We start from the raw sequence: 12,025 nt of genomic DNA on the forward strand, positions 1-12,025 counted from the left end.
TTAAGCTTTTATTGTTAACCATCATCCCTCAACTTTCTCTTTTGCTATTTGCACCCGGAAGGGATTTACGAACACTTTATGTTCTGGAGTGTTTCTGCAAGGAACAGTAATTGGCTGTCTTGTTGAAACCGCTTTTATGTTAATTTCCAGTTCATTGAAGCTATCACGTTCTTCATTCCTTCTTGGCTGACGTGACTCAGGCACTTGCAATTGAAAAATAAAATCTGGTTTGTGTTCAGACGTCATGCCAAATTCACTATTCCCAGTAGCTCCTTTAAAGCAAGGTTTTCAATTTCCTCTTTTGAACACGCAACACCAACTCCAAAACAGCCTAATCTGAAATGTGGTGCTCAACATACTGTTAAAGGCAACCATTTCATAAATGCTCATGATATCCATTTCCCCTCGCATTAGCATTCACTTGGTTTAATACAGGTTTGATGCAAATTGAATTGATTCGTCATTTCTGTAGTACCCACAAACTGGTATATTTAATTTCCTAATTTATAACATGCCCAACATTCGCATTGCAGTTTTTCTCTTTACTATGTAACTCCCCTCAATATTTGCTTCTTGCTGCTTCTAATCTCCACTTTACCAGATTCAGTGGAGTCTGAGTGACTTGGGCTCTGGGAGATTAATCGAAGATTCAGGCAAGCTGTTTGGCAAGGCTGATCTCAGCATTGATATCAGGTTGCAACATCTTATCTCTTCTTCTCAAGTGTTACTGTGACACTTTTTCCAGATCTCCTGTTATTCTGGTGGAGTCGGGAAAAACAATGATCTTTCAACAACGCTGCGTGTTCCCCCAGACAGCTGCGATTGTTCTAACCTTCTGGTGGGAACGTGTCAGCAGGCTGGCAAAGTGTTGCTGCTGCTGGACAGGATCGGAGTGAAGTCACAATTGGAGCAGTTTGTACAGATTAAACACCTCATTGAGGAAAGGACATTGGAATTAACTCAGAGATTATCCCGTCAGAGTATTTCTGCAACAAAGATGTTCATCATAGAATCGTTACATTTTAGAAGCAGGACATTTGACCCACCGACATCGCACTAATGCTTCACAGACTATTTCATGTACACACACACCTAACTCAATCTCTGTCACTCTGCATTTTCCATGGTTAATGCATCCAGCCTGCACGTCCCCAGATATTACAGATAGTAGCTTGGCCAATCCACATAATCTAGTTATCTTGGGACTGTGGGAGGAAACTGGAATGCCTGACAAAAACCCACGCAGACAAGGCGAGTATGTGCAAACTCCACTCAGACAGTGACCCCTGACTGGAATTGACCTCAGGCCTCTGACATTGTGAGGCAGTAGAGCTAGCCACGGAGCTACCCTGCGTGGATGAAGGAACTCTCCTGCACAATGAAGCATCAGCTAAACTTAGTTTCGGCCCAGTATCAGAAAGGGAAACTTTCCAATATGAAGTGAATGTGATAATCACTATACCAAAGAAACACAGTGTGGCTGTTGATAACAGAGGCTTCTGTTCTGTCACACATTATAGATCGATTCGCACGAATCAGGTTATATTTTGTTGCGTTCAACTTGATCAGAACTCACCCGCACCAAGATGCAACGTAACATCTTATCAGTACTAGTGTTAGCAATTGGATTCAAACCCACACCTACTTTGACGCTGAAGCCAAAATCGAGCACCTTACCCAACTCAGCCACGCCACCACTTTGAACTGAATCCATGAGCAAGATTTCCAACCAGCTCTTGAGAATATTGCTGCAACTCTGGCTGCACAGGGAAGTGATAAATGCAGTGAGCCACCATTTTAACTTAACACGAAATTCTCTGAGAGCAAACCCAGGCAACCGGAATGGGAGCACGGTTTCCATTAAACACAGCAATCACGTTCAGTCAATATTTGTCTCCTTCTACATCATCAAGTGGTATCAACATACTGATGGAACTGCAAGATGGCGTTTGAGAGAAGTTTAAGCAAGAACTGGTTCATGTGAGTATTCGGCACCACTAAGGTTTAAACCCAGGGTACCTGTGTTTAACGAGATGACACTTTTACCAACTAAGCCACAGCGTCATGTTAATGGATGAGAGAGGGATGGGCAAGTTGGTGCAATACCTATTAAAATTTACAAAAATAACAAGATCCTGTTTTAAAGCTCACCAGTGGAAGGCAGTTACACAGCAAATTGAGGAGTCTATTTCAGATATCGAACCTAGAACATAGCAAGAGAAACGTCTTCAACACTGTTGTTGCAGATAAGGAGGATGGTATTCAATTTCTTTATCCTCATATGCTGTTTCAGATAGAAGACAATTAGCCCTTCCACGCTGCAACATCGGACCCATAATAGACCATGCAGCACTTGTTTCCTGTTACACAAAAACAGAATGTGACCATTCAGCCTTCTCAATGATGAAATACAAGAACTGGAAGAAGCCACAAAGTGACTGGAAATTGTCAGCTTAGAGCAAAGCTATTTCGCCCATTGAGTGGGTTTAAGAAGAACAGCAGAAAGTCGTGAAGCCGTTTAAGATTATTTTTTACATACACATAAGGAGGTAATTCAATTGCATTTCAGTTGAAGGGAACAGGAGCAAAACAGTCACTTTCTCAAACTCAATTCAGCGATGTAGGAGGAGACCGTTCAGGATCTCGACCGTGTTTTGGACGTATTTGAGAAGATACTTCAGCCCCTTGAAATGTTGCACCATAGCAGGAAGGTTCTGTAAGTCCCCAAACCGCTCCACAGCAACACGATGAGAACACTCAGATCTTGAGCGGCTTGGTCAGGAACAGGAGCAGGTCATTCAGAGCATCAAGACTATAATTCGGAACACCCGAAGGACGTTCAGCCAATGAAGTGTGTAAGCTAGGACAAGAATGAATCCAATTCAACTAGTCATGCCAGTACACTGCAATCGGGGCAGAACTTTGAACGTTTTGTGTCTATTACACAGGAAATGAATTGGGAACGTCGAGGTTATAGAAATGGAAGAACTTAGAACTACCAGCTCGACTCGGGAATATGAAGTAGTGAGCAAACTATTGTAATTGAAGCTGTTGTTGAAACCTGTTATTAAGAGAGTAATAATAGGGGATTGTCAAAGTCCAAGAAAAATCCATCACAGTCAATATGATTTTAAGAAGGAAAAATCGAGTTTGAATTGTTTGCCGGAGTGTATGTATAAATGTGTCAAACAAAGTGAATGAAGGGCATCCTATTGATATATTATCACTGGGTATCCAAATGGCATTGGCCTAAGGTGCGCCACAAATGATGACCATGCAATACAAGCGCCCACTGGATTAGAAAAAGGTATTTGCTTGGAGAGATGATTGGATAACTAATGAAATCCATGCTATGGAGGTAACCGTGTTGGATTGGCTTGGACAAGGTCAAAAAGAAAATCACACGACTCTAGGCTTTAGTCCAAAAGGATTTTTTTGAAAACACTAACGTTTGGAGCGCTGTAGCTTCGTCAGGTGTTAGTAAAACAGACGAGAGACAGAGAATTTGTGAGGAAAAGATCAAAGGGTCATGCAACTTATGCACATGGATGCAATACATCTAAGATGGCACCTACATCTTTAATCAGTGAGAATAGAGGTGTGTGTCTTGATAAATCAATATGCAAATCTCAGAATTTATGTCAAATCAATACCTGGAGATAAATTAAGGTATTATCGATATAAAGGAGGGGAGTCTTCTGGTAAGTCAATGTATTTTAGTCGTGAGGACTGGTTTTGGGTCTGTCTGTGTCTTCAACTTGTGTCAGATTCGTTTTAATTCCAAAGTAGGAGTGTATAAAATGTCACATTATCTAATATCTATCTATTTTATGGTTTTGAACAAATTATAATCTATCTGCAAATACAAATCTGCAAATGCATAGTCACACCAAATATTTGAATGTATGTGCTTGTGTGCGTGTGCGAGAGAGTGTAAGTGTGAGTATGTGGAAGGGTGAGAGTGTGTCTATATAAGACACATACAGATACAGCAGATCCCTCTCCCCTCATTCTCTCACTCCATGGTTTCAGAGATTCGCCTCTCTGCACCTCTGCTTCACTTGTTCATGTTGTAGGTTAAGTCCCCATGCTCCGCCCAGAATTGAGTTACAAAATCCCCATTTTCCCGTGATTGTCTGAGGCAGATTATAGCACAACATCAAGCAAACCATCCCAAGCAATCCATTCACATTTCAATAACAAGAGTCAGTCAGAAGCCCCTCAGCTACAATTAGATACCTTATCTTATACAATGATACTTGGGGGTCTACCCCTGTTATTGACCGCACGATCAGCGGAGAGGGACTAACAAAGGGGTTCAAAGGACTGGAACAGAACAAGTTTCAAAGATGTGACTCAGATACAATGACCAGGGAAAGATACAGAGGTTCAGGGATACCCATGAAAAGATAGAAACACGCAATTCACTAATTGAGGACATGTGGAAGTATAGCGGATAAAAAAAGGCAGAGGTGTTACGCTTTGGACGAGTTAATACAAAAGAATGAGAACATTGAAAAAATGCATTGCCAGGGCATCTGATATGGCACGTTACATCACATTCTGAAACTGTCACACAGAACCTGCCCAGGAAGTAGAAACTGAGACAAGGTAACAGACAAGCACAGAGAGGAGTGCAGACAGTGCTAGTACATTAGTCAGTAAACCAAGCTGTGTGTCCAACATTGGGTGTATTGCAAACCTTTGTCAGTATATTGCTGTGATACGTGGACAACATATCTGCCAAACATGGGAAGATTTGCAGCCTATACTGCGAATGACAGTAATTGGGTATCCCACAAATTTATGTCTGTATCCGTATGTACCAGCTCACGTAAAGGTGTTTTATGCATCTGTATCTGAGGCGGTGGTAGATGTGAAAGTCATTGTCGGGCAATGTACACCAATGGAGGAAATCATTTTTAATATGAGTAACTGGCAAGTGTTTGGGTAATGGACACCGTGTCGTGTTTGTGAATATTAAAATAATGGCATGACGAGTCCCATTAGCAATATAAATCACTGCGCACAAGAATAATGATTGTATCAAATTTCGGTGTGATTTCAGATACGAGCCATGCAGTGTCAACCCATATTTGCTTCTGCAGGTTTGATGCTGGAATTGTCAGTAGCAGATTATTGACATCAGTAAGACTGTATTTTAATAGGTCAAGGTTCCAGATGGGCAGAGCCAGTGAAATGTATTCTGGAGTTGTTTGAATGACAATTATAATGGTCAGTTATGGTGGCAGGAATCCATTCATGGCCAAAGCGATCACCACAGCTTTACTTTGTCTCTTTCAGGCTCAGATAATAGCTCGAAATTGGATGGAGTGAGAGGAATGAAATGAGGTTCGTAATCAGAATAGGAGAGAGTAATCTCCACACTATCAATATTCAAAGAGCAAGGGCAGTGATACAATGAATCGTAGTTCACAGGTGAAACTGAATACGTCAAAATAGCGGCAACAAGGGACTCTGCCAGAAGAAAAGAGGGAGAGAGTGCATCAACAAGTTGACTAATGTAGATATTAGAGGTTTGTGGGGTGAATATCTGGAATCAGACTCTCAGCTGGTACAATAGCAGGAGCAAGGAGAGTCCAGTAAATGAAAATAACAATATTGTGTTCACAAACGGTGAATATAATTAAAAACTGAAAAGTCAGACTTACCAGGGACACCAACGATAGCCAGGATTGGATAATAAATATATTGAACAATGTAAAGTACATATGCAATCCGCCCAGACAATGGCAAATAATCGTAATATGTAGATAGAGCCCAAATATTCCAAGATAAATCCCTGTCCACTGTTGGAACATTTCGGTATAATGTACTCAGATTCTGATCCATTGTTGGAACAATCCAGTATAATGCTGTCGGATTCTGATCTTCCCCACTCTCAGGGACTGCTGATTCCTGCTAGTGCTTTAGTGGCTCTCACTCATGTTTTGGTATAACACAGTGAATGGAGCGCACTTTTCATTAAAAGATGTAAACTCTCCACTGGGATAATTTGAATCCATGGTGGCTTTCAGTAATCACAGTCACTGTGCATACAGTTTCAGTTAACCCCTTCCTTTCGTCACTTTTCATGTCCAAATAAAAGGGAACATTTACTCCGGCGGTATGGATGGAAGCGATGATAGTTTGTGAAGGATGGACCATAAATCTTTCAATGTTTTGAACCCTTCTTTCTTGTATGTGAGAACGGTGCCATGCCACTTCAGAGTTGTGGGGAAATTAATAGAGATCATAAATTAGGGGATCTATCTTTATGGCGTATTGACATTATGTCATGCAGCACCTATTGGGAAGTGCCCTGTTTTCAAATCGAGTCGTAACATTTAGATATCATTTAGAACGTTGGTTGGGCTTCGACGGAACGGGGGTAACAATCTGTCACCATGTTTCTGTAAGTAACTGACAGGAGGAGACCATTCAGCCTTTTGTGCATGTTACAGGAAGTCCTGAGCTTGTTATGCAGTAACTGTGCGTTCCAAAAGAGATATGGAGAAGAATTGTCCTGACATATATATAAAAATTTCCAAATTTGTTAAGGCCAATAATGCACGTTTCAGAGAAGCACTTTGAAAAACTAATTAGGTGAGATTATTCGCTGAGTAGTGGGATACATTCAGAAACGAGATTACAAAGGCTACCAGCAATATATTCCTGCCCATGAGGAGGTAAATGTTGGAAGTTGTGAGGTATTTTGGATGGCTAGAAGTAGAGGGTCTGGTCAAGAAACAGAAGAAAGCATATGATAGGTTTGGAGAGCAGTGATGACGTGAATCCATTGAGGAGTACAATGAAAACGGGTTCATACGCAAAAGGGAAATCAGGTGGGTAAAATGGGGACAAGAGAAAGTTTCAGTAAATGGGCTCAGGGAGAATCCAAAGGGATTCTACAAATGCAGTAAGGCCAAGAGAGTAATTGAGGAGAGAACAACAAAACCACCTTCCGTTGAACCACAGATGTTCGGTGAGATACTATATGAATCCTTCATATCAATATTTGTTGTGGAGAAGCTTATGGAATCGAGAGAAATTGTGGAAATAAATAGTCATACCTTGGGTAGTGTTTATACAGGAGAAGAGGAATAATAAAGGTATTAAAATATACAAAGGCGGATATAGCCCGGGGACCTGATTCGTTGTAACTCTAAATTCCTTGGAATGCTAAGGAACCGATTATTTGGGCATCTTAATGAGATATCTGCATCATGTATAGCCACAGAATCGGTGCCAGAAGATTGGAGGTTGGTTAATGTTGTACCATTATTTCGGAAAGGTGATAAGGAAACGTCAGGGAGTAACACACCAGTGAGTCTGACGTCAGTGTGGGAAAGCTCTTGGAATATATTCTGAGGGACTGGAATTACTTGTATTTGGAAAACAAAGGACTGAGTAGAGGTAGACAACAGGGTTTTTTTGCGTGTGAAATCGTGTGTCATGAAGTTCATTGATTTTTTTAAAAGAAATTATGAGGAAAATTAATGAAGGCGCAGCAAAGGATGTTGGCAACATGGAACTCAGTAAGGTGTTCTTCAGCTTTCGATATGATAGTCAGTTAGGAAAGTTAGATCATATGGAATCCGTGGAGAACTGGATGTCATTAGATTGAAGGTAAGAAACGAAGGTGATGGTGGAGAGTTGATGACAATGAAGGTCAACACACCATTTATCATCCTTGTTGCTTTCTTTTCCTGCAAGTTTGCTTTCACTGACTGGTGATAAGGATATCCAGATCTTTTTCAATGTTCCAGCTACCCACATTGTGGGTTTGTGTGCATTGCTCAGCGTGGCAAAGTCATTCCCATATTGATGTCCAGCTTAAGAGCATACTGTCCTGCATTGACCTCAGAGGTCTGCGTTGAAGAAAACAATAAAAGGAAGATAAATGGTTTCATAGCTCAATATTTTTCAAACAATCCTTTTACAAATGTCGGCTGCTGTTCTCTATCTATCGCCAAAGTGCACAAAGTACAAATCGCCCTTTTTCTGCCATGTATTTCCCGATTTACTCTACTTGTCTCAAACACCTTGGAGTGTTTTTTTTTAAATCTACTCCTCATCTACTCATAACCTGACATTGTTTAGTGAGATCAGCAGGCTTGGAAAAATTACAATTGAAACTCTCAACAAATTGTTAGATATGCATCTAGACAGCTGGGGCCAAAGAACCAAACCATGCAATACCACAGAAGCCTTCTGATCCAAAAAAGTATTTCTTTCTGTCAGAACTCCCATTCTTATAACATGCTAATATATTATCCTCAATTTGATTTTGCTCACTAAGCTTCGGTTTATTGATTTTTTTCTGATAACCCAATGCATTGAATCGATTGTTTCTACAAACTTTATCTACCAGTGAATTTCTCATACATGATTCCAATTCCATAAATTTATCTTGGCTTTCAGTCCCAATAATTTCTCTAAAACCACTTCTTTCCTAATTACATTTTTTGTTCTCACCAGACTTAGAATTTCGAGCGTTACTGCATTTCATTTTTGCGGTGTTTCTGCCCAGGGAGCCCAGGCAGGCGACCTGGATTTGTTTACGAAGGATCAAGCAGAATTAATGTTTCTGCTTCGGTTTGAGACAGTAACTTGCAACTCGATGTAAAATACTTGGATTTGACAAGAGAGCACAGAAATCAACTAGGCTCAGGTGAATGAAACAAACAACCAAGAGAAATGCAAAGCAAGCATTTGGGGGCATCAACAATACAGAGGAATACACAGTAAATGAGAGGATTGACAGTGTGTGCCGATTCCAGAAGGTAAAAGAACGCTTCAATAATATCTTTCAGTGAGAGAATGGCTTCATTTCCTCTATCAGCCTGCGGACTGTGTGCAATTCTGGTCACCCTGTCGCATGGAATGATGGAATTGAACTGGAGAGAGAACAGAGGAAATGCGTTACTCTGTGAAAGTGAAAGTGCAGTTACGAGGAATGTTTGATGCAGAGGATGCTGAGAGGAGATTTGATCATCAATACTGATCAACGTGGTGACCTCAGCAGTGTTCTGCATATCTTCAGCATGACATCTCAATTCTGACTCTCAACGTTTTGATTGTGACATCTCGGAAGGAGAAAGTGGGCACTACAAATGCTGGAGATCAGAGTCAAGGTTAGAGTGGTGCTGGAAAAGCACAGCAGGTCAAGCAGCATCCGAGGAGCAGGAAAATCGATGTTTCGGACAAAAGCACTTCATCTGGGATGGGGAGTCTCTTTTTGTTCTCTTCCTCTTTGGTGAATATTATACCAGTAAGTATGTTGTTCATGAGTTTGCAGGTGTCTTCGAATTCGTTCCATTTCACGACGATAAAACGTGTCATCTAAACACTGGATGCAAGGATTGGTTTGGAACATGTGAAGGGCTGTTTGTGAGAATCTCCCGATAACTGCTTCTGCTAATAACCCTGGTACTGGGAACCTCATGCGTGTCCCGTTGATTTGTTTGTATGTCTGGTCGTTGAAAGTGAAGTGGGCAGTGAGCCCCAGGATTACTACCTTGAAGATGCTGTACTTGCTGATGGAGTTGGTGCTGTCTGTTACATGCATCCTTCGTTCCGTCTCGTAGTGCAGTCAGTGTTTCTTTGGCCAGGCTGATATTAATTGATTTCGTTACGTTGAAGGTAACCATGACTTCGTCTTCCCCTAGCTTGGTGCATGGGTGATGTTCAAGAATTGTTGGTTGGAGTGGACGGAGTAGAATCAGGCTTCTAAAACCTGTTCCAGTTTTTGGTGAATCTTCTTTGCTCGTCTGTATGCCGGTGTGTTAATGAGTGGCACTATGGGTCTAAATGCACCCCCCACCCCCCAGTTGGTGTACCTTCGGTAATTCGTAGAAAAGTGATGAGTTGTATGCACCAGGTTTCATTCTTGAGCCGTCAGTGTTGCTCATTTCGCCTGCTTTGTGGAGTTTCTGCAGTCCGCTGTAATCCGGTTCTCTTGTTGTGAAGTCAGGTCCATTTCCACCTGTCGAAAGGTGTCAGTGTTTGTGAGTAGTGAGTTTGCCTTTTCAATGTTTTGTGTTCTGTTTGGGATGACGGCCATGTATCCTTTTTCAGTCGGTAGGATTACAATATTTTTTACATTTTCTGAGTCCTTCCAGGGCTTTCCTTTCCTGGGTATTAAGGATGTGTTCCCTTCTTTCCTCCTGTTTCGTGTTGGTGCGGCTGTCTGTCTGATGGCCTGCTGGGTTTCTTCCATAAGTCCATTCTCTTTTGGTTTGGTTTCCAGTGCTAATTGAAGTTGTTTTTGTCCGCAAAACTGTAGTTGCCGTTCATCCCTCTGACTAAAACCTGCATCGGTTACATAGGCAGGATACTAATCACCAGGATGCACGAGCACTAAATAGCCACCCAAAGGAATGAACAACTATCGCCACTATCTTTCCGGTCATGCACACAGGGACACCACTTCGACTGGAACAATGCAATCACCCTAGTGCGAGCTCAACAAATGACACGTCGTGGATTTCCTGTTTATCGATGAGACTCCCAGTTTTTGTGAAGTCTCGTCAGTTGGGCATTTCCTGCGTAAGTACTGGAGACGGCAAAATAGAAAGAATCGGAAAATAGAGTGATGCAGTGAGTTTTACACTTGGAGAATGGTACTGAGGCCCATAGAGACCTGATAACTCTCAGTCTCCGCCGTGGCCTATGATAACTCATCTCTCTGGAGAGGAAAATTCTCTTCACTCAGGATCTGGAGTAACTGCAAAAGGTGAAGGCAGAGTCAATTAGACACATGTAATGAGGGATACCACATGAAGAGATACCAAGTGATAGCACCAGAGTTCAGGAAGGTATCAGTATCAAACAATGGCCACGAAGAAGGTGGTAGAATTGTATTAGTGCTCAGGAGTGAGTGAGCTATTAATGGTCAGGCGATGGCCTAATATTATTCATCAGACAGTTCAGCAAGGGATATCCATCTTATAGATTAATATCTTTCAGGGAAGGAAATCTGTTATCAGCAGCTGTCTGGCGTAGATATCATCCAGACCAAGAGCAAAGTGTTTGAGTCACAACTGATCTCTGAACTGGTCTAGCAAGCTACTCAGTTAAAGGCCAGCTCGGGGAAGAAACACTGCACAGCGATAAAAAAGGTACATTACACGAGTCAAATGAACATAACCATAATGGGACTACTGTCCTGTCCAATCCCTTCGGTATGTCCATGAAAAGGTATTGAAACAGTCAGAGAAAACGCAGAGACAGTGTTCAGGGGAAAGGAGCTTTCAAAATTCAAAGACAATGAATTAAGTGTCGGAACAGCATTGGAGATATGACTGAAGATAAGGAGAAAGGAACAGGAAGGGACAGAGTTGAACTAAAACTTTACATCATCTAATCGGTTAGTTAGGGCAAATGGTGAGAACACGTAAATTATAATGTTCTTTTTCGGAAAGGGCAAATTATCTGAAATAAGGTAGATGGTAGAAGAGTGAATAAATTGAAGAACATAAATATTCAACAGTACACAACCGTCCGAAGACCCAGGCAGAATGGCATAGCAGAGCGTCTAAGCCTGACAAAGGCATTACAAAGAAAGCAATTGGCCTCAGATTATTCCTTTGAATCCGCCTGAATTTTAGGTGTAACTTGTCAAAAGCACAAGCAGGAGAATGACTTTTCGGCTTCTGAACAACATTTAATTATCCATCAAGGCATTAAACATGAAGTATTAGAATTTGTAACAAATGCATTGTAATAGTTTTGGGAGACGACAATCCTTCTACAGTCTGCGACAGTCACACGGGCAAAAGTGATTTTAAACAGGAGTTTGGAGAATGCTTTTTGGCAATATTTCTTTGAATAACGAATAATGCAAATCGTTATCAACATAGCTCTCTCAGATCGATGAGGAGATGAAGGTGAGGGCAAGAGAGATATCACACTGAGCGATCCTCAGGGAAATTGGAATATATTAGAATTCAAAGAGATTATGTTTTTTTTAAAAAAATGAGCAGTAGGCACAACTGATAATGATAAACAAAGCCGATTACAT

Source organism: Chiloscyllium punctatum, chromosome 35 (genome assembly GCF_047496795.1).
Source record: "Chiloscyllium punctatum isolate Juve2018m chromosome 35, sChiPun1.3, whole genome shotgun sequence".
NCBI lineage: Eukaryota > Metazoa > Chordata > Chondrichthyes > Orectolobiformes > Hemiscylliidae > Chiloscyllium > Chiloscyllium punctatum.